Genomic DNA, 19985 nt, shown 5'->3' with positions numbered 1-19985 from the left:
GATAAAAGAAAAGCAATAATCAGTCTCATAGGGCTATTTGCACACTCCATTCTATAAAACAGAGGTTAGATCACAGGTTGCAGTTTCATAATTTGCAAATCGCAGATTACAATTCTCCCATCTGCGAAATCTCCTTCTCTGCGCCGCCATCTTTGGTCCAAAATAACATAAATAGAAATCCTAATTTCTATTAATAATTACATCAGATCGAATACCTATACATTCAGTATAAAAAATTAAAAAAAAATTTACAGACCAAATGTAATAAAATAATCCATACACTGCAAAATCGCAGGTTCTCTACGCAAATCAAGAATTCGATCTCCTCTTGTACGAACAACCCATAAATCAAGAAAATCATAAAGATCAAATCTAAATAATAATCAGATTTATGTAAAATTAATTTCATATTATTCACCCATAAATTTGGGAACAAATTTCCCAAAACCTTTATCTGCGCAAATCGGGTAGAACGCCTTCTACCCAGTTGTGCAGGATCAGATATGAAACAAATTGGTTCAGGATTTGAACCTGGCTCTGATACCATTGAAGGGATGAGAGATCCATTGTATGGACACCCAAATCTTGCAGAATAAGGTGGGCGAATTTCAATAATTTTTCTCTCCCTTCAACTAGGAATCACATTCCCTATTTAGAAAATCATATTTTCAATGATCAATCTTGAACCATAAACTGCACCAGATCTGAACAAAAGCAATGGGAGAGAATTATACCTGATATAGAGAAGTAATATCTCCCAATGGAGGTGTTCACACCCAAGGAATGATCCAAAGACTGCTCCCACTGAAGATGGCGCAGCACAAGATGGAGCAGAATCAGCAGTGTCCTTCTCTAAGAACCTATTCCTTCACAAGAAATAGTAGGATGGCAGGTGAGCACAACTTCTTGTCAGTCCTTTCACAAAGAACTGATATCAAGATCAGATCTTGACTTCTCCCACAACTGGAGATCAAACTAGCAAGGTGGGTGGCAAGAAGAAGGAGGCGGCAAAAAAGAATTCTGTAAGGTTGCTTAATTCTTCCTTCTATGATTTCAGCTCTAAAGATGATGTGTGTGTGTGTCTCCTAAAGGCTGCTGCCCCATCCTATTTTTGTAACCCTAAAGGATCAGGTCCTAACTAATCCAATTAGAAGTTGCTGATCCAAATCATATTTGGATCAGACATCCCTTTGGGTGATAAGGATAAACCCTTATCTTATCTGCAGATTAGATCAGCCTTTTCCTAATCTCATTAAGAGGTTTCTAGATCTGAATCACATTCAGATCTGGACTCTTTGAGTGGATAAGGTTAAGACCCTATCCTATTTGCTAATCCATCTCAGAATCTGCCCCATATTTAACTCATTAAATTAGCCCAGTTTGAAATGGGCTTAAGGCCCATTAAGGTTATGTGCTCACTTAGTCTTCCTATCTACTGCCCAGTTGGGCTTCCTTGTATGGCGTGGGACCCAAGCATTGATCTACACATCAGCCACATGGGTTTGGCCCAGCATTTGTTACAAGGCCCAGCCGAATGCACTGTTATGGACAGTGCACCCCCTGAAATGTTAGACAGTTTTGTATGCCCTTAGCTTCAATCAAAATTGATGTACTTTATGAGTTTATTGTAAATGAATAAAAGTGCATATTTGATTCATGTTCCCTTGGTATGTGATGAACTTACAATTTATCTATATTTTATGAGGTTTTTGCATGAAATTTTATAATGGTTTAATTAAATTTTTGCCGTATTTTAGCTTGATTGCAAGAAAGATTTCAGGGGGAGCCAAATCAACAAAAAGAAGGCAAAAGCAAGAAAAGAAAACCCAAAAATTTATCAAGTTCAGCCCGGCCCAGCCATGAGAGCAAGAGAATTTCATTCGGCCCAAGAAGAGCAAGTGAAACTCTTTGGAAAATCCAAGGGAAGAAGCCTAGCTATGAGGAGAATTCGGCCCAGCAAGGAAGGCCCATTTTTAGCCCAAATAACAGCCTAGAGTGTAGCCCACATGAGCTCAAAAGCAAGCTAAGTTGTAGCCCAAATAGCAGCCCAAAGGGAGCTAGGGGCGGCAACTTCTAGGAGTTTCTTGAAGAGAAGGAGGGAGCACTCTAGAAGGTTCATGAGGGGTGTAATACACCCCATTCTAGAGGCTTCAAGAAGGGGCAAGAGCCCCCTTGAAAAACTATATAAGGAGGCCTCTAGGAGGGGAGAAAGTTGTTCAATTGCTTGAGAGAAAGGCTCTCCCACTCTTAGAGGTTCAGCCACCTTGAGAGAAGAGAAGAGAAGAAGGCTAGGCGCAAGGAAGAAGAAGAAGAAGGGCTGAAGGAAGTTCAAGACAAGCAAGCTAGAAGAAGAAGGTGAGTTCGAATTGAGGGATTGTGATTCAAAGATTTTTTGTAATAAATCATTTGTAGTTTCATTCTCTTTTGATTTGAATTCAGTTTCTTAGTTATATGTTCTTTCTTCTTTCTCCTTGTTTCCATTCTTCCTTGATGTATTTCAGCTTGTAAAATTTCAGTTCAGCAATCTAATTCTTTTTGATTCATTCAAATGATCATGCATTGTACTTGAAGTTTCTTGAATAAGGGTGTGATTGCAGATCAATTCGGCCAACTAACCTTCAAAACTCAGATCTGAATTCTCAGATCTGAGATTGCAAGATCTGAATTGCTTGAAAGAGAATTCAGATCTGCAAATTTCAGATTGGGCGAATTAATCTACAGCTTGGAATTCCTAGAGTGCTTGAGAGAGACTCTAGGAATTCAGATCTACTATTCAAGAACTGAATTGAGTGCAAGGTTAGAGATAACTTGCACAATTCAGTTGGTGATCAATTCAGATTTGAATTGATGCCTTAGAAGTGTTTGAAGAAATGCATGCATGGGGATTAGATTCTTGCTAGAGATAGAAGAACCGTCACTCATGCATAGGATGAACATGCGCTTGAGAGAGGCTGTTCATGACCTTGGGGTTTCACCAAACCAAGGCTCAATCATGATTCATTCGAATGATCCAAATTGATAGATTGCTGAATTCTGAGATTGACATTTACTGCTTACTCTTCTAACCTGAATTGAAGGCAATTGGACCAATGATTTAGATAGATTTTAATTTAGGATTTCTTAGCTTTCATTAGAGTTTTGATTTATTTGTTGATCAGATAAGAAGTGTTCAATTTAGTATTGGTAATTGTTTCCTAAATCCTCGTGGGAACGATACTTCACTCACTACTTTATTACTTGAACAGCTAGTGCACTTGCTAGTGTCACAATGAGCCACACATCAAGTTTTTGGCGCCGTTGCCGGGGATTTAGAGAAGCAATATTAGGAAACATTGAGCATTCTTAATCTGATCTCATTCAGCATTGCATTCATAGTTGGGTTAATTTGCTAACTTTTTCATTTCAGCTTGGACTGCAACTGCTGTACTCATGTAGTTATGTTTCTTCTTTCTTAAATAGATTACTCTCTTTTTCTGGTTTCAGTTTCATTTTAATAAAGGCATATTTGATTTCTATTCAATCTTGATGTTGTTCCCTTCAAAAATAAAAAAAAAAAGAAAAAAAAAATTTTTAAACATGAGTGTTGCAGATCTGAGTTGCATTCGGCACTCAGATCAGCAGATTTCAGATCTGCAGCACTCAACCGAAAAGAGTTGCTTGTGTTTCAGATTTTATTATTCTTTTCTTTCATTACAAAAAGAAAAAAAAAAAAAACAAATGAAAAAAAAAAGGGGGAGATATTTTGAACAACCAGAGGAGCAATTGAGAATTCGGATCAGAACTCAGATCTGAGTTCAGATCTGAATTCTGCTATTGCAGATCTGCAACAGTTCAGATCTGAGTTCCTCTGAACTCAGACCTGAACTGATGAAATTTTGAGGGGAATTGGGTGTCATCACCACCCCAATTCACCCTAGGGCAATTCTGCTATTCCCCAAAAACAATTTGGTAGCAATAACTAAAGGTAAGGCAATTGAGAATTCAGATCCAAACTCAGACTTGAGTTCAGATCTGAATTCTGCTGTTACAGATCTGCTCAGTTCAGATCTGAATTCCTTTGAACTCAGATCTGAACCGATGCAAGTTTGAGGTGAATTGGGTGCCATCACTACCCCAATCCACCCTAGGATACATCCAACCTGCCTCAAGGGTGAATGGATAGCAAAGAATGAGAGAAATTCAAATCTGAAATGCAGTTGATATGATGTGAGGACTGAACTGATACAGAGCATTCTATGAATTCTGGGTGGACTGAATTCTTGGCTTTACCCACTTGTAACCGAGCTACATTAGCTAAGGAGGTGTATGTTTGGATTGAATAATTGTTATGCCTCAGATATTTAAGAAAAATTAGCACTTTCCAAGTATTTCTTTTAGCATTCAGATCTGTAGCAGGGCTGCTATAGTGCAACAGTTAGCAGACCTGATTTCAGATTTCTACAAAAGTTGTATGGGCCGAATAGCTTGCAATACCAAACATTGCAGACCCAATTTTCAGGTCTTAGCAAGTGTTTGATATGCATCAGCTATACAGGTTTGAGCTTCAATTGTAGAGTTTTTAACCCAAGCCTAACTCAGGACTGGTTTTAGTTTATTTCAGATCCTTTTAAATTTTTTTTTTTAGATCAGATCTGATTTCAGCCCTAAAGCATCACAGAATTGATTCCAACCTTAATGGATGTATATTGTAGTGTATACCAATGAGTGTGTATGAGATATCCAGCTCAGATCTGAATTATTATTTATTAATTTCTCTAGACTAACAATACCAAAGACTTGTAGATCTGAACTCAGATCTAAATTGGGTCTGAATTCAGATGTTGCAATCGATGGATGTAGATAAAGGAACCTTGAATAAGATGATTGGTTTAAATCTGCTTTTAGTATAATCGGCTTCATTTATTCATGATAGGATGTAGGTTTTGTATTCCAATACTTCACTTTACATTTTCAGTGTGATAGGATTAGTTATTTATTTTCTTTTGTGAATATTGGCATTTTTATTGCTTTGACTTTAACAGTTTATGACAAGCAGACCTGAACTGGAAGAGATCCTTTACGACCCAGAGATTGAACGGACTCTCCGTGTCCGTTTAAGAGTTGCTAAGCAAGTCAGACAAGAAGCACAAGAAATGGCTGAACAAAGAACTATGATGGATTATGCCAAGCCTACCCTCACCGGGACTGTCTCCAGCATTATCAGGCCAACTATTGCTGCCAATAACTTCGAAATTAAACCGGCCATAATCCAAATGATACAAAATACGGTTCAGTTTTGTGGTATGGCCCATGAGGATCCGAATGCCCATATTGCTAACTTCTTGGAAATCTGTGACACCTTCAAACACAATGGGGTAAGTGATGATGCCATCCGGCTGAGGTTATTCCCATTTTCTTTGAAGGATAAAGCCAAAGCTTGGTTGAACTCATTACCGGCAGGATCTATAGCCACATGGGACGAAATGGCCAGCCGTTTTCTCTCTAAATATTTTCCCCCTTCTAAAACTGCTAAAATGAGGAATGACATCACTACTTTTTTCCAGCAAGAGGGGGAATCTTTATATGAGTCATGGGAACGATACAAGGAGCTGTTAAGGAGAGTTCCTCACCATGGCCTCCCCATTTGGCTGCAAGTGCAGACTTTCTATAATGGTCTTACTGACTCAAATAAGACCATATTAGATGCTGCAGCCGGAGGATCCATAAATAATAAAACTCCTGAGGTTGCCCATGCACTTATTGAGGAAATGGCAGCCAACAATTATCAATGGCATTCGGAAAGGACTCAAACTAGGAAGCAGCAAGGCTTGCATAATGTTGACACTTATACAGCACTAGCTGCACAAATAGGAGCACTCAGTAAAAAAATAGATGAAATGCAGATAGCTGCCATGCATGTGCAGCCTCTTAATTGTGAATTGTGTGGGGGAGGCCACATCAGTACAGACTGCCAAGTTGGCAATCAGTTCAGACCATCTACTGAACAAGTTGACTATGTCAGCAATTCGTCAAGACAGCAGGGTTACCAGAGTCACCATACTTTTCATCCAGGATGGAGGGGACATTCAAACCAGTCCTGGCCAAATCAGCATATTTCCAAGCCGTTCCACCAGACTTATCATCAGCCTGAACCGAAATCCAATTTGGAGGAACTGATGACAAAATTTATAGCAGGTGCAGAAACTAGGTTCCAGAACCAGGAAGCCTCAATCAAAAACCTGGAAAACCAAGTGGGGCAATTGGCACAATTAATCTCTTCCAGACTGCCGGGAACTCTTCCAAGCAACACTGAAGTGAATCCACGAGAGCAGGTGCAAGCTATTACCTTAAGAAGTGGAAAAGAGTTGCCTGAGGTAGAAAAGAAGAATTGGGCTGAACCCAAGGCAGAAACAAGCCTTGGAACCAGACAACAGAAGACGGAACAACCAGAAGCACAACAAGGGATGCACCAACAACCACAAGTTCCATTCCCTAACAGGCTGAAGCAACAAAAATTGGAGAAGGAATTTGGTAAGTTTCTTGAAATATTTAAAAGTTTACATATTAATATTCCTTTTGCTGATGCTTTAGCCCAGATGCCACACTATGCAAGGTTTTTGAAGGAATTATTGGCAAACAAAAGGAAACTGGGAGATGTGGCTATAGTTGCATTAAATGAGGAATGTTCTGCTATCCTTCTGAACAAGTTGCCTCAGAAACTCAAAGATCCAGGGAGTTTCACTATTCCTTGTACCATTGGCAGTTTAAAAATTGAAAAAGCTTTATGTGACCTGGGAGCTAGCATCAATTTAATGCCATATTCTATCTTCAAGAAATTGGGGTTGAATGAACCCCAACCCACTAGAGTGGCATTACAATTGGCTGATAGATCCATTAGACATCCTAGGGGGATCATAGAAGATGTGTTAGTTAAAGTTGACAAATTCATTTTTCCAGTTGATTTCATTGTGTTAGACATGCAAGAAGATGTGGAGGTCCCGCTTATCCTAGGGAGACCTTTCCTGGCTACCGGGAAAGCAATGATTGATGTCCAACAAGGACAACTCAGCCTTAGGATACAAGATGAGGAGATAATTTTTAAAATGTCTGATGCTATGAAACATGCACCCTCTAGTGATGATTCTTGTTTTATGATTGATGCCATTGAATTGACAATTGATGAATGCTTCTAGGTAAGTAGAATAACTGATCCTCTTGAACTCTGCCTCCAGCAGGGAGAACTTGAAGAAACAGAAAATAAAAAAATAAACCTCATGATAGCATACCTGAATGATAAGCCTCAATTCAAGGGAAAGGGGTTTCTTAAATTAGAGAACTTAGGCAAATTGCCCGGACCATCAGGTAAGCCATCACCCCAAGAACCCCCCACCCTTGAACTGAAGCAATTACCATCCCATTTAGAGTATGCTTTCCTTGAGGAACCATCAGATCTCCCCGTGATAATTTCCGCAGCACTGAATCCCTTACAAAGAGAAAAATTATTAAGAGTGCTGCGGGAACACAAAAATGCTATAGCTTGGAAGGTAGAAGATATCAAAGGCATTAATCCATCAATCTGCACTCACAGAATTTTGATGGAAGAGGACAGCAAGCCTTCCGTTCAGCCCCAAAGGCGCCTGAATCCCAACATGAAAGAAGTGGTAAAGGCTGAAATAATTAAGTTGTTAGATGCTGGGATCATTTATCCTATTTCTGATAGTTCTTGGGTAAGCCCTGTGCAAGTTGTGCCCAAAAAAGGGGGTACGACTGTTGTTCCAAATGAGAAAAATGAACTCATCCCTACTAGAACCATTACCGGATGGCGTGTGTGTATTGACTATAGAAAATTAAATGAAGCCACCCGGAAGGACCATTTCCCTCTCCCATTTATGGATCAAATGTTGGAGAGGCTAGCCGGGCATGAGTATTATTGTTTCTTGGATGGATATTCAGGGTATAACCAGATACCAATTGCACCAGAAGATCAAGAAAAGACCACTTTTACTTGCCCATATGGAACCTTTGCATACCGAAGGATGCCCTTTGGGTTATGCAATGCCCTAGCAACCTTTCAGCGATGTATGATGTCTATATTTTCTGATATGGTTGAAAAATTTATTGAGATCTTCATGGATGATTTTTCAGTTTTTGGCTCTTCATTTGATGCATGTTTGAATAATCTGGAACAGGTGCTTACTAGATGTAAAGAAACACATCTTGTGTTGAATTGGGAGAAATGTCATTTTATGGTGCAAGAAGGCATAGTGCTTGGACACAAGATCTCTCAAAGAGGTATAGAAGTCGACAAGGCCAAGGTGGAGGCAATTGAAAAATTACCATCCCCAACATCTATTCGTTCTTTGAGAAGTTTCTTAGGACATGTCGGATTCTATAGAAGGTTTATTAAAGATTTCTCAAAAATTTCCAAGCCATTATCTACCTTGCTTCAGAAAGAAGTGCCTTTTGAATTTTCAACTGAATGTCTTCATGCTTTCAACATCTTGAAAGACAAATTGATCCATGCACCTATCATGATAGCACCAGATTGGACCCTCCCATTTGAATTGATGTGTGATGCGAGTGATTTTGCTATAGGAGCTGTTTTAGGACAAAGAATGAACAAACATTTTCAGCCAATTTACTATGCTAGCAGAACCTTGACTGGACCCCAACTCAATTACACCACCACAGAAAAGGAGCTGTTAGCAGTAATATTTGCACTTGATAAGTTTCGTTCATATCTGATATTATCCAAGGTTGTTGTCCACACAGATCACTCGGCATTAAGGCACTTGCTTACCAAGCAAAACTCAAAACCAAGACTGATCAGGTGGATCCTTTTATTGCAAGAGTTTGACATTGAGATTAGAGACCTGAAGGGTGCTGCAAACCTGGCTGCTGACCATCTCTCCCGGTTGGACACGGTAAGCTCAAAAGAGGAGATAACCAGCAACATTCGAGAAGAATTTCCGGATGAGCAGTTGTACTCAATACAGAAATACTCATATCCTTGGTATGCTGATTTTGCTAATTATCTAGCTGCACAAGTCCTTCCTCCTAACCTTTCATATCAACAGAAAAAGAAATTCTTTTCTGATGTAAAATACTATCTGTGGGAGGAACCCTTTTTGTATAAATTGTGTGCAGATCAGATCATAAGGAGATGTGTCCCCGAGGAGGAGATGGAGTCGGTACTCCAATTTTGCCATGATTAAGAAGCAGGAGGTCATTTTGGAGCTAGTCGCACGGCAGCCAAGGTTTTGCAATCAGGTTTTTATTGGCCCACACTCTTCAAAGATGCCCATCGGTATGTGTCCACATGTGACAAATGCCAAAGATCGGGAAACATTTCCCGACGGAATGAAATGCCCCTTTCCAATATTTTCATCTGTGAAATCTTTGATGTTTGGGGTATAGATTTCATGGGACCTTTCCTGAATTCTTTTGGGAATAAGTACATCCTCGTTGCAGTTGACTATGTATCCAAATGGGTAGAAGCCATGGCTTTACCCACAAATGACTCAAGAAGGGTAGTACACTTCCTAAAGAAGCTATTCTCCCGATTTGGCACTCCGCGAGCTATAATTAGTGATAGGGGAACTCACTTCTGCAATAGCCAATTTGAGAGGTTAATGCAGAAATATGGAATTACACATAAATTAGCTACCCCTTATCACCCTCAAACCAGTGGCCAAGTGGAGTTGGCTAACAGGGAACTCAAAAGAATTCTGGAAAAGACTGTAGCATCCACCAGAAAAGATTGGTCCATCAAATTAGATGATGCATTATGGGCATACAGAACTGCATTTAAGACACCTATTGGCATGTCCCCCTACAGATTGGTCTTTGGTAAAGCATGCCATTTACCAGTTGAATTGGAACACAAGGCCTATTGGGCTCTTAAATTCTTAAATTTTGACATTCAGGCCACAGGGGCTAAAAGGCGGTTGCAATTGAATGAATTGGATGAATTCAGACTTACCACCTATGAGAATGCCAAAGTTTATAAAGAAAGAATAAAAAACTGGCATGATAAGAACTTGCTGAGACGGGACTTTTATGTGGGCCAACAGGTATTGTTATATAATTCCCGTCTCTGCTTGTTTCCAGGTAAGCTGAGATCCAGGTGGTCTGGACCCTTTACCATTTCACAGGTTTTTCCCCATGGGGCTATAGAACTCACCCACCCAGTTCAGGGCACGTTTAAAGTAAATGGTCAGCGCCTGAAACCATATTTAATGGGCAGTACTGTACCCCCTCCATCCACTGTTTATCTAGATAACCAATAATCTCTTATGCTTGCTCATGAACAAGTTAAGGAATCTTTTTGTCATTTATCTTTTTAGAATATTAGTTAGTAAAATAAAGATCTTTTTCTCAAAATTCCAATTCTTTAAGGACTCAGTTCATCATTTTCTTTTCTTCAGTTTGCTCTAGCAAGTGTGACTCCCTAACACTACGAACATTGAGGACAATGTTCATCTCAAGTGTGGGGGAGTGAGCCCGAGGCTAGGGTATGGGGGTTGAAACCATGCACCTCATGCACCCCAACACACATATGCAAGCAATGACATCACAAAAAAAAAAAAAAAAAAAAAAAGACTGGAACCCCTCAAGTTCATTACTATTTATTTGATGATTTTTTTTAAGAAGGAATTCAATGAGTTGAGGGAGACTGATGTACTTGTTAAGTTTTTATTCTTGTAAATGACCCAATTTGATTTATGCAGGAGAAAAGGGGAGCTGAATATGCCTTTCAGCATGACTAGCCCTAACTTCCTTCATGTGTATGGAAGCCCTTGATTTCATTGTTAATGGTCAAGAGAGCTAGTGCACATCTGAAGTGCTAATTCTTGAGGTTCAATAATTGCAAAGAAGGACAAAAGCCCAAATTGACTCCGCTATTCTGAGCTGAATAGTAAAACTAGCAGCTTAGAACATGAGTCCTATTTACCTACCTCAAACAAGTGACCAGTGTGAGATGGAGCATAAGATGCACTCACACCAAAAAAAAAAAAGAAAAAAAAAAAAAAAAAAAAAAAAAAAAAAAAAGAGAGAAAAGTGTGAGATGGAGCATAAAATGCACTCACACCGAAAAGAAAAAAAAAAGAAAAAAAAAAAAAAAAGGTGAGATGGAGCATAAAATGCACTCACCCTTAGAAATAAGTAATTGTGGTGACAATCGAGGTTCAAAGGGGCACTCTAAAGTTGAACTCTCATTGAGATTTAGTTACAGATGTGAAACTCAGTGAAATTTGATTATTAACCTTGACAATTAAAGAGCTGATTTATATATGAATTAGGAGTGAAGGCTAGACTATGATGAAATTCATATTCTCCTTTCCTCGGATCTGATACATATCTTAAATGGTAATTTACAAGAATAAGAGTTAAGCACTTACAAAAGTTCCCCGACTACTCAATGCATTTCTATCTTAAAAAGTTCACCAGGTAAATGGTGAGAACAGAAGGGGGGAATGTTAAGTTTATGGCTGATGTCTTTGCTTGAGGACAAGCAAAAGCTTAAGTGTGGGGGTATTTGATGAACTTACAATTTATCTATATTTTATGAGGTTTTTGCATGAAATTTTATAATGGTTTAATTAAATTTTTGCCGTATTTTAGCTTGATTGCAAGAAAGATTTCAGGGGGAGCCAAATCAACAAAAAGAAGGCAAAAGCAAGAAAAGAAAACCCAAAAATTTATCAAGTTCAGCCCGGCCCAGCCATGAGAGCAAGAGAATTTCATTCGGCCCAAGAAGAGCAAGTGAAACTCTTTGGAAAATCCAAGGGAAGAAGCCTAGCTATGAGGAGAATTCGGCCTAGCAAGGAAGGCCCATTTTTAGCCCAAATAACAGCCTAGAGTGTAGCCCACATGAGCTCAAAAGCAAGCTAAGTTGTAGCCCAAATAGCAGCCCAAAGGGAGCTAGGGGCGGCAACTTCTAGGAGTTTCTTGAAGAGAAGGAGGGAGCACTCTAGAAGGTTCATGAGGGGTGTAATACACCCCATTCTAGAGGTTTCAAGAAGGGGCAAGAGCCCCCTTGAAAAACTATATAAGGAGGCCTCTAGGAGGGGAGAAAGTTGTTCAATTGCTTGAGAGAAAGGCTCTCCCACTCTTAGAGGTTCAGCCACCTTGAGAGAAGAGAAGAGAAGAAGGCTAGGCGCAAGGAAGAAGAAGAAGAAGGGCTGAAGGAAGTTCAAGACAAGCAAGCTAGAAGAAGAAGGTGAGTTCGAATTGAGGGATTGTGATTCAAAGATTTTTTGTAATAAATCATTTGTAGTTTCATTCTCTTTTGATTTGAATTCAGTTTCTTAGTTATATGTTCTTTCTTCTTTCTCCTTGTTTCCATTCTTCCTTGATGTATTTCAGCTTGTAAAATTTCAGTTCAGCAATCTAATTCTTTTTGATTCATTCAAATGATCATGCATTGTACTTGAAGTTTCTTGAATAAGGGTGTGATTGCAGATCAATTCGGCCAACTAACCTTCAAAACTCAGATCTGAATTCTCAGATCTGAGATTGCAAGATCTGAATTGCTTGAAAGAGAATTCAAATCTGCAAATTTCAGATTGGGCGAATTAATCTACAGCTTGGAATTCCTAGAGTGTTTGAGAGAGACTCTAGGAATTCAGATCTACTATTCAAGAACTGAATTGAGTGCAAGGTTAGAGATAACTTGCACAATTCAGTTGGTGATCAATTCAGATTTGAATTGATGCCTTAGAAGTGTTTGAAGAAATGCATGCATGGGGATTAGATTCTTGCTAGAGATAGAAGAACCGTCACTCATGCATAGGATGAACATGCGCTTGAGAGAGGCTGTTCATGACCTTGGGGTTTCACCAAACCAAGGCTCAATCATGATTCATTCGAATGATCCAAATTGATAGATTGCTGAATTCTGAGATTGACATTTACTGCTTACTCTTCTAACCTGAATTGAAGGCAATTGGACCAATGATTTAGATAGATTTTAATTTAGGATTTCTTAGCTTTCATTAGAGTTTTGATTTATTTGTTGATCAGATAAGAAATGTTCAATTTAGTATTGGTAATTGTTTCCTAAATCCTCGTGGGAACGATACTTCACTCACTACTTTATTACTTGAACAGCTAGTGCACTTGCTAGTGTCACAATGAGCCACACATCAGTATGTTTCTGTGTAATACCCTTAAACTGGACACTTATTGAGACTCGTGTTAGTTTAGAAAGTTCATAGCCAGTGGGTCGGTCTGGGGAGACCTATCCTGACAAGGCTGACACTCTGGTGCCATCAAGTCGGTTGAGGTGGCTTGTCTCAGCTACTGGGGTGAGACCCTAGGCACATACAGTGTGGGATTAATTGAATCTTTGAACTGGACCAGATTTCCAAGTATTGCCCTGGACCTTGGAGATTGATGGGAAAAACTGGAATGTTACACCCGACCCCTAGACTCGATTATGATACTGCACTAGGTGTCGGATCGGGGTGTCTTTGATGTACCAATCAGTGAGATCCTTAGCGGGGGTCAAAACCTGGGTATGTTGGGACAATCCGAGAATTCATTCATGAGTTGGGAGTAGTTCCGTCTGACACATCACCCATCCCATTGTTGTGTGACAACAATGGAGCCATTGCTCAGGCTAAGGATCCACGAGCCCACTCGAAGTCAAAGCACATCGAGAGGAAGTACCACGTACTGTGGGAGATTGTTGGTAGAGGGGACGTCCTGATTCAGAAGGTAGCGTCAGAAAAATTTTTGAAATTCGCCCCTTATTCCGCAATCTTTGGGCGTCCATGTGATGGATCTCTCATCCTTTCAGTGGTATCAGAGCCCAAGTTCAAATCTTGAACCATTCTGTTTCAGATCTAAACCTGCACAATTAGGGAGAAGGCGTTCTACCCAATTTGCGCAGATTTGGTTTTTGGGAAATTTGTTCCCAAAACAAATGGGCAAATAATCTGAAATTAATTGTAAATAAATCTGATTATTATTTAAAATTGTTCTTTATAATTTTCTTGATTTATGGGCTGTTCGTACAAGAGGAGATCGAATTCTTGGTTTGCGCAGGGAACCTGCGATTTTGCAGTTCTTGATTTATTTTGGGTCAGTAAATATATATATTTTTTATTTTCTAGACTCAGTGTATAGGTATTCGATCTGATGTAATTATTAATAGAAATAGGATTTCTATTTATTTTTATTTTGGATCAAAGTTGGCAGCGTAGAAAAGGAGGTTTCGCAGAGAAGGAGATTTCGCAGATGAGAGAAATGATATCTGCGATTTGCAGTTTGTGAAACTGCATTCTGTGATCTAACCTCTGTTTGGCATAAAGGATTGTGTGAACAGCCCTGTTTGACTGATTCTTGTTTTTCCTTTTATCAGTATTTAATTTCAGATTATTTTCTTGAATTAAGGATTTAATTAAAAATCAAACCCTAGACCCATTCGAACCAAGATTGGTTCAAAACTGTTTGGACCAATTCTAGGGTTTAATCAAGGCTAAATGTCAGCCCTAATTTTCCACTAATGGGCCTAAGGATTGATATTTAATTAAATGGTTAATTCGGCCCAGCCTGTAAAGGCCCAGTTTTAAATAGTTAAAACTGCAAAAGCCCATTTTAAAGGATAAAGCTATATGGGCCGAACTGGGTAACCCTAATTCAGCCCATATACCTAGATAATATTAATGGTTAATATTATGGAATTTTAATGGGCTTCCAACGGGCCTTACAGATAATTAATTGATTGGATCAATTTATCCCTGCATGTGATGTATGGATTTGTGATGTGCTGCGTACATAGGCCATAAGTACTTGGCCCATGCTCATTCGACAGTGGCTCTTGCACACACCATGGCTGAATGCACATCATTGCCATGGTGTCCCTTTTTGGTCATTGGATGACTGCCCTCAGTGGTGGGCCCCACACCTCATCAAGAGGTTACGTGCGGAACCCTAGCCGATTCAAGGCCCACCAAAATCTGGCTTTATGAAAGTCAGTGGGAGCCACTTTGGTTTGACCTAAATCAAACTAGGGCGTAATTTTGTTCCCTCCAGCTAATATGAGTGCATGTGATAGGGAGATTCAAATGATGAACTCTCTAAAGGCCTTCCATCATTAGCATGAGGATGGGTCCTTCAGTAATGAAGAAACACACCAGAAAATGGGCTATCCATTTGCTGTTGGGCTTGTCTGAGTGTTTCATAAGATGATAGGGGCGTCATAGACCGATGTGGGAGGGGCTTCACCAGAAAATGGGAACTCTCTCACGGTAACTTGGCATTTACGAATATGATGGGTAAGCACTCACTGGACAGAAAGGTTTACCTGAAAATGGCTCTGAACCTTGTCTGACAGAGGCCAAAGGGAAAACTCATATGATGAGTGGATGTGATCCTTCATAGAAAGGTGGTGGGGTTATGCAGCTGAAATAGTTGGCTCCATGCACCCTATGTGATTTCCCACATTTCCAGAGACAACCCGTAGTCTCCATCACTGAGAAAGGAGGGAAATCTCAGAGATGAATAAATGGAAATGGATCGTAGATTAAAATCCATATCTATGAAATGAACATGAATCAAATTAGGTTGTGGACTGATGTTTGCTCTTTTATCAGAAAATGGCAAACGGATCTTTTGCAAAACTACTTGATGACAACAAGTTGAAAGGGCCCAAACTATGCTGACTGGTACAGGAACCTTTTGCTGGTCCTAGCTTCTGAAAAGCTAGACAAAGTGGCAAAGAATCCTGCCCTGGAGCGTCCGGGTGATAGGGCTTCTGAGGCCCGAAGGAGAGACTATCAAGAATGGGAGGAGAAAAACTCCGTTGCCCGGTGTTACATCATTGCCTCCTTAGACAACCCGATACAGAGGCAGTTCGATCAGATCGAACTTGCCAAAGACATATTGGACAGTCTCAGGACAATGTATGAAGAGCAGAATCATTCTACTCGACAAAAGGTCTTGAAATAGATCATGACCGCACAAATGTCCAAGGGTCAACAAGTCCACGACCATTGTCTTCGGATGATGGGATACATCAACGAACTGGAGGCTCTTGGATCCGGGCTGGACCTTGCAACCCAGATAGATGCTATCCTTAACTCTTTGCCTCCATCCTTTAATCCGTTCATCATGAACTATAACATGAACAAGCTGAATGTCAGCTTACAAGAACTCAGCAATATGTTGCAAAGAGCTGAAGAACTGATTAAAAAGGATGAACCTGTAGCCATGCTTGTTGAAACTGGCAAGACAGGCAAGAGAAAGAGGAAGGCAAAGAAGCCTCAGAAGAAAGCCGCTAAGAGCAAGAAACAGAAGAAAGACAAAGCATCGGATGCCTGTCACTTCTGCAAGAAGACCAACCACTTGAAAAGGAACTGTCCTACCTACCTGGAATCCAAGAAAGGTAATTTTGATACTTGTGTTATAGAAACCAATTTGTTGGTAGCTTCTGCTTCCTGGTGTATTGACTTTGGGGCTTCAACTCATGCTTGTAACTCACTGTAGGGGTTCAAGGTAAGCAGAAGGCTGAGTGAAGGAGAAGTCACACTCTTCTTGGGGACTACTGCAACTGTTGCAGCCACGGCCATAGGAACCGTGGAATTAATTTTTAGAGAAGGAACAATTGTACTGAAAGACTATCTTTATATGCAAAATTTAAGGAGAAATTTGATTTCTGTTTCAAAACTGTGTGCAGATGGTTATTCTGTCTTCTTTAGTAATACAATTACTATTAAAAGAAACAACAGATTCATCGCATACGGGGAACTGGAGAACGGTCTCTATGTTCTACATCCATCTCTAGAAACTAACATAACCGAAACTATGTCGGCTGAAATCCCTAAGAAGAGAGCTCGTGATACAGTTAATCCCACGTGTCTGTGGCATTATTGACTTGGCCACATCGGTGTTGACCGAATCACAAGGTTGGAAAAGGATGGTCCTTTGGATTTTCTAACTGTAGAAGATCTTCCCACTTGTGAGCCTTGCCTACAACGCAAGATGACGAAACGGCCATTTAACGGTAAGCCTGAAAGATGTACGGGCACACTTGACCAAATACATACTGATGTATGTGGTCCCTTGAGTGTTAGGACACGAAATCAACACGTGTATTTCATCACCTTCACAGATGATTTTTCACGATACGGTTACGTGTATCTAATGAGACACAAGTCTGAATCCTTTGAAAAGTTCAAAGAGTTTAGACAAGAGGTCGAGAAACAGTTAGGGAGAGAAATTAAGGCCCTTCGATCAGATCGAGGTGGCGAGTATCTCTCTGACGAGTTCAGGGACTACTTAAAGGACAATGGGATAGTATCACAATTAGCTCCTCTTGCTACACCACAACTTAACGGTGTTTCGGAGAGGAGGAATAGGACCTTATTGGATATGGTCCGGTCGCTTCTCATACACTCAGAGTTACCCACATCCTTTTGGGGTTACGCATTAGAGACTGCGGTTTATGTGCTGAATCGGGTTCCAACCAAATCAGTTCCGAATACTCCATATGAACTTTGGACCGGAAAGAAACCAAGTGTCAGACACTTGAAGATTTGGGGTTGTCCAGCACACGTTAAAAGAATGAGTGCAGACAAGTTGGAATCCAAGACCAGCCGTTGCCTATTTGTAGGCTACCCAAGTGGCTCTGTATATTACCTATTCTATGACCCAAGTGAGCAGAAAGTGTTCTGCAATCGTAATGCGCAATTCTTGGAAGCCGACTATATCCTAGACACCCATCGTTTGGAAGTTGATCTTGATGAGGAGAGCTCAGGAGCAGTGGGAGATGTCCCACAAGTTCCAGGTAGTGACCAACCTAGAAGATCCACTCGGGTATCCAGGCCACCAGTCCGTCACGGGTATGACCAGGATAGTTACCTGGTGGAAACCTTGACTAGTGAAGAGGATCCCGTGACTTACATGGAAGCTATGTTGGACATAGATTCCCAGAAGTGGATGGAGGCCATGAGAGCAGAGATGGACTCAATGGAGACCAATGGAGTCCAGACTCTAGTAGATCCGCCCTCCGGGGTAAAAGCAATCGGTTGCAAATTGATTTACAAGAGGAAGAAGGGCCCCGATGGTAAGGTTGAGACCTTCAAGGCTCGTCTGGTGGCGAAAGGGTACACTCAGAAAGAGGGCATCGATTATGAGGAAACCTTTTCACCTGTGGCCATGCTTAAATCCATTAGGATCCTGCTAGCTATAGCGGCATACCATGATTATGAGATTTGGCAAATGGATGTCAAAACTGCATTACTGAATGGAGATCTTACTGAAGATATCTATATGTAGCACCCATAAGGCTTCATAGCTACGGGTCAGGAAAACATGGTATGTAAACTTAATAGATCCATTTATGGACTTAAGCAAGCTTCTAGAAGTTGGAACATCCATTTTGACTCTGCCGTCAAATCGTTTGACTTCGAGCAGAATCCGGATGAACCCTGTGTCTACAGGAAGTACAGTGGAGATAAGGTTACCTTCTTGGTTCTGTATGTAGATGACATTCTACTCATTGGGAATGATGTAGGTATGTTAACTACGGTGAAAGTATGGTTATCACAGCAATTCTCCATGAAAGATCTTGGAGAAGCCTCCTATATACTGGGTCTTCGACTCTATAGAGATAGATCGAAGCGGATAATAGGATTATCCCAATCTGCTTATATTGACAAAATAGTCAAGAGATACAGCATGGAAAACTCCAAGAAAGGAAATGTTCCTTTTGAGGCACGGAGTCACTCTCTCCAAGATGTCTCCCAAGACTTCTGAGGAGATTGTTGGCATGAAAGACGTTCCCTATGCCTCTGGCGTGGGGAGCATCATATAAGACATGCTGTGCACTCGTCCTAACATAGCTCAGGCAGTGAGTGTAGTAAGCAGATTTCAGGCCAACCCATGGCAGGAGCATTGGACTGCTATGAAAAACATACTTAAGTACCTTCAAAGGACAAAAGAGTTTTGTCTAGTATTTTACGGTAGCTCACTACAGATCCAAGGGTATACAGATCCCGATTTCCAGTTAGACCCAGATGATAGAAAGTCTACATCTGGATATGTTTTCATGATAGGATCGTGTGTTGTTTCCTGAATGTCAACAAACAAGGGTCCTAAGTTGCAAATTAATAGTCCATAACCCAAGCCGAGCGCATTGCCGTAAGTGAGGCTGCCTTATGAATGAAGGTGTCCATTCATGAATTTGGAGTTCAGCACATCACCCATTCCATTGTTGTATGACAACACTGGACCTATGGGAGGATGATAGTAAGAGGTAGCATCAGCGGAGAATGTGGTAGACCCATTGACTAAGCCACTGACACAGAAAGTGTTTGAGAAACACGTGGAAAGCATGGGACTCCGGCTGGTACCTGATTGGACCTAAGTGCAAATGGGAGTTGTTAGACAGTTTTGTATGCCCTTAGCTTCAATCAAAATTGATGTACTTTATGAGTTTATTGTAAATGAATAAAAGTGCATATTTGATTCATGTTCCCTTGGTATGTTTCTGTATAATACCGTTAAACTGGACACTTATTGAGACTCGTGTTAGTTTAGAAAGTTCACAGCCAGTGGGTCGGTCTGGGGAGACCTATCCTAACAAGGCCGACACTGTGGTGCCATCAAATCGGTTGAGGTGGCTTGTCTCAACTACCGGGGTGAGACCCTAGGCACATACAGTGTGGGATTAATTGAATCTTTGAACTGGACCAGATTTCCAAGTATTGCCCTGGACCTTGGAGATTGATGGGCAAAACTGGAAAGTTACACCCAACCCCTAGACTCGATTATGATACTGCACTAGGTGTCGGATCGGGTTGTCTTTGATGTACCAATCAGTGATATCCTTAGCGGGGGTCAAAACTTGGGTATGTTGGGACAATCCGAGAATTCATCTGAGTGGGTGATCATAGTGACAGGATCAGCCCCTTTGTCGGACAAAGGTAATGATCGGGGATGCGCTCTCACTGTTGGAAACCAAGACTACCGGCAACCGATTTCAACCGTTGAGATTT

The 19985-nt window shown here is 40.6% G+C and overlaps 1 non-coding gene across 1 annotated transcript; it reads right to left on the bottom strand.

Annotated features, from left to right (window-relative positions):
• Positions 1-5510: 5510 nt before the first annotated feature.
• LOC148871714 (small nucleolar RNA R71) lies at positions 5511-5617 on the bottom strand. The gene has a single exon (XR_016108565.1). It is a non-coding gene; the product is annotated as a small nucleolar RNA R71 (small nucleolar RNA).
• Between the last annotated feature and the right edge of the window lie 14368 nt (positions 5618-19985).

The sequence above is a fragment of the Nelumbo lutea genome, chromosome 2, assembly GCF_056320005.1.
Source record: "Nelumbo lutea isolate HS-2025 chromosome 2, American lotus-T2T, whole genome shotgun sequence".
Lineage (NCBI taxonomy): Eukaryota > Viridiplantae > Streptophyta > Magnoliopsida > Proteales > Nelumbonaceae > Nelumbo > Nelumbo lutea.
The sequence above is the reverse complement of the archived record's forward strand: the minus strand, read 5'-3'. Positions and strand labels throughout refer to the sequence as shown.